The sequence below is a fragment of the Rutidosis leptorrhynchoides genome, chromosome 6 (assembly GCF_046630445.1).
Source record: "Rutidosis leptorrhynchoides isolate AG116_Rl617_1_P2 chromosome 6, CSIRO_AGI_Rlap_v1, whole genome shotgun sequence".
Classification (NCBI taxonomy): domain Eukaryota; kingdom Viridiplantae; phylum Streptophyta; class Magnoliopsida; order Asterales; family Asteraceae; genus Rutidosis; species Rutidosis leptorrhynchoides.
This window is the reverse complement of record NC_092338.1, coordinates 75,805,549-75,809,493: the sequence shown is the minus strand read 5'-3', so window position 1 is coordinate 75,809,493 and position 3,945 is coordinate 75,805,549. Positions and strand designations below refer to the sequence as shown.

The following is a 3,945-nucleotide window of genomic DNA, read 5'->3' as shown; positions in this document are numbered from 1 at the left end:
TAACCCATGAGAATAAACTAAAAATCAACACGTCGAACATCATGATTATGGAAGCTTAAATAAGCATAATTCTTTTATTTCATATTTAATTGCAGTTTTAATTATCGCACTTTTATTTATTGTCTTTGTATTTAATTGCACTTTTAATTTTCGTACTCTTTTAATTATCGCACTTTTATTTATCGTTATTTTATTATCGTTATTTACTTTACATTTTAAATTAAGTTATATTTATTTTTAATATTTTACATTAGGTTTTAACTGCGATTAAAGTTTGAAAAAATCGACAAACCGGTCATTAAACGGTAAAAACCCCCTTTTATAATAATAATACTACTTATAGATATTTTTATATTTTTACAATTATAAGCTAAAAATATAGCGTTAAGCTTGTTTAAAAGATCCCTGTGGAATGAATCGAACTTACTAAAAACTACACTACTGTACGATTAGGTACACTGCCTATAAGTGTTGTAGCAAGGTTTAGGTATATCCATTCTATAAATAAATAAATATCTTGTGTAAAATTGTATCGTTTTTAATAGTATTTCCTTGTAAAAATTAATACTATTTCATATACCCCTCGCATAACTTCAAGTATTTTTGGCGCCGTTGCCGAGGAAAGTTAAACGCCGAAAGCGCAACGCTAATAAAAAATAAAAATATTTTTTATAAAAGTTTTAATTACGTTTTTGTATAAATACACTTTAAATATTAAAAATACAAAAATATAAAAAAAAATATCTATATAATTTTTAAGAATTTGTTTAAAATTTATAAAATTATTAAGTATTTATATTTCTATTTTAGTTTTTATTTATTTTATATATATATAAAACAGAAAATAAAATAAAAAGTATAAAAAAACAGAACCTGTCGAATTTTTTGACCTGCATCTGATCTGAATCTGAGGTATCCGCACTCGCGGTACTTTTTGCCAGTTGGCATCCGCACTCGCGGAGCCTTCTGACAGCTGCAACATCAAATTTCATTTATTACGAAATTAGGGTTAAAATTAATTATTATTAATTAAAATTAGGGTTTTAATTTAATATAATTAGTATAAGTTTAGTTTTAATTAATTTTAAGTTTTAATTAGTTTTATTAATATATAAAACTACTATTTTTATAAAATACTTAATATAAAAATAATATTTTTATAAAAATTGTATTTTTACAACTTTAAGTTTTATTTTTAAAATTTCGTACCTTTTTAATCGTTTATTCGTAATATTTGTATTTTTCGTTCGTATTTAGTTTTAAGTCATAGTTTGTGTCATAGTTATTTTTATTTCTAGATTTTTAGACTTTGCCGTAAAATCCCTTAAGTGCTTTTTCTTTAGACTAAGATTTAGGTGCTTTTGAATTTTGCGACGCATTTTTATATTTAGTACCTTTTTAAGTTATTGTTGTTTTGGATATAGTATTTCTTGTAAGCTTTAATATATTTAGACGCAACTTTTAATTCTTAGTTTTTAGACTTTTAAGTTTCGACGCGCTACGTTCTTTTTATTATTTTTCGACCTTTTATTTTTTGACATTTTTCGACGCGCTCTTTTTCTTTCTTATTTTTCGCCACTCTAGTTTTTAGGACTTAGTTTATTTTCTATTTCTTATCTAAAATTTCTTTTAATTTCGACGAAAAATTATTTTAAGTGGTTAAATTGATAGACATCCAAATTTTCTGCTTCATAGTAATAGTTGGATTTGTTAGTGGCTGAGTTGTGAGCTTCCGATTTAAAGGGTTCTGGCTCCCTGCTGCATCTATTGGCTATTCGAAAAGTGAGCAAAAGCAGAAAAGTCTATTAATTTGATAACTTATATAATTTTTATTTTTATAACTAATAGGATATTCAGTGAATGCACCGAGCAAAACGTTCACCACCTTTTGTACGTTCACCACCTGTAACTCGATCAAGACATCTAGCAAATATTGTCGCCGTTGATTTTTCTTTAGAATCGTCATCCAGTCGACCAAGTACTCCAATTCAAATTTCCGATAATCCATTTTTTGAACCTGACCTCACAATTGAGAATCCGGAGAATATTCAGGGACAATTCATAGATCCTGAACCATTAATCTTTCCTCCAGAACCACCAATCATTCAAACAGAAATTGTCGAGGAATCAACCATTAAATCAGAATCCTCTAGTGATTCAGATTCAACAAATTCAATTATGGAGAATCTGGAACCTCTAAGTATGGAAGACCGAATGCGAGCTAAACGCACTGGCCATGGTCACGCAATTACTCAACCTGACATTAATGCGCCAGATTATGAAATCAAAGGACAAATCCTACACATGGTGACAAATCAATGCCAATTTAGTGGTGCGCCGAAGGAAGATCCAAATGAACATCTTCGTACCTTTAATAGGATCTGTACACTATTTAAAATCCGAGAAGTGGAGGATGAACAGATATATCTCAGGTTATTTCCCTGGACTTTAAAGGGAGAAGCCAAAGATTGGTTAGAATCGTTACCTGAAGGAGCGATTGATACATGGGACGTTTTAGTTGAAAAATTTCTTAAACAATTCTTTCCGGCATCTAAAGCCGTAAGACTTCAAGGAGAAATTGTTACGTTCACACAGAAGCCAAATGAAACTCTATATGAAGCATGGATAAGATTTGAAAAATTATTGAGAGGATGTCCGCAACATGGTTTAGACACTTGTTAAATAGTTCAAATATTCTACCAAGGATGCGACATCACTACAAGGAAAGACATCAATATAGCAGTTGGTGGTTCCATTATGAAGAAAACAGCAACTGACGCTTACAAAATTATTGATAACACTGCTTCCCACTCACATGAGTGGCACCAAGAAAAAGATATCGTTAGATCATCTAAAGCAGCTAGAGCCGATTCTAGCCATGACTTAGATTCCATTTCTGCAAAGATAGATGCTGTCGAGAGACGAATGGAAAAGATGACTAAAGATATTCACTCAATACGAATTAGTTGTGAGCAGTGTGGAGGACCACATTTGACAAAAGATTGTCTCAGTATTGAACTAACAATGGAACAAAGAAAGAATGTTTCATACATAAACCAAAGGCCTGGAAATAATTATCAGAATAATTATCAATCGCCAAGACCAATCTACAATCAAAATCAGAATTATAACCGAAATGTTCCATACAACAACCAACAAGGTCCTAGCAATCAACAAGTATCCAACAATACTTACAATCAGCAAAGACCTAATTTTCAAAATAAATCACCACAAACCGATGATAAAAAGCCAAATTTAGAAGACATGATGTCAAAGCTAGTTGAATCTCAAACTCAGTTTTTCACATCTCAGAAACAAACCAATGAACAAAATGCTCAAGCATTTAGAAATTGTGACGATCGCACCAAATCCATATGGACGAACACGTCATTCATCGATTTCATTGCGAGGTATTTGACCTCTATATGATACGTTTTGTAATCATTGCATTCTTTTGAAAAGGCACACCATAAATGAATATTTAAATCAAAAGTTTTCGACATCTGATGATTTCTATATAGAGACAATCACCATAAATAATAGTTTCAACAGTACTTCCGTTGACAATGCAGTCAAAATAAGATACATGGTGATGATTTGGTGAATGCAACATTTCCTTGAAAAATATGGCATGTAAGACTCCATGCACATAGCTTGTCTAACATCTAAGCAAACAGCGGAAGACTTCTAGGAAACCTGAGAATAAACATGCTAACAAGTGTCAACACAAAGGTTGGTGAGTTCATAGTTTTAGTGTTTCGCATAATCTGTATATAAAGGTGGATCACAAGATTTCAGTTGTTTCATCCAGAAAAGTTTATCAAAATATTCTACGAAATTGAGCACCCTGGTAACTAAACTTAACGTATATATAATTTATACCCTTTGTATAACCATCTTAATAATACACGCAAACCAACGTGTACGCTTCTCAAATAGCATACG

At 30.8% G+C, this 3,945-nt stretch overlaps 1 non-coding gene across 1 annotated transcript; it reads right to left on the bottom strand.

Annotated features, from left to right (window-relative positions):
- Positions 1–2,562: 2,562 nt before the first annotated feature.
- Positions 2,563–2,669, bottom strand: LOC139856549 (small nucleolar RNA R71). Its single transcript, XR_011762023.1, has one exon. It is a non-coding gene; the product is annotated as a small nucleolar RNA R71 (small nucleolar RNA).
- Positions 2,670–3,945: the final 1,276 nt, after the last annotated feature.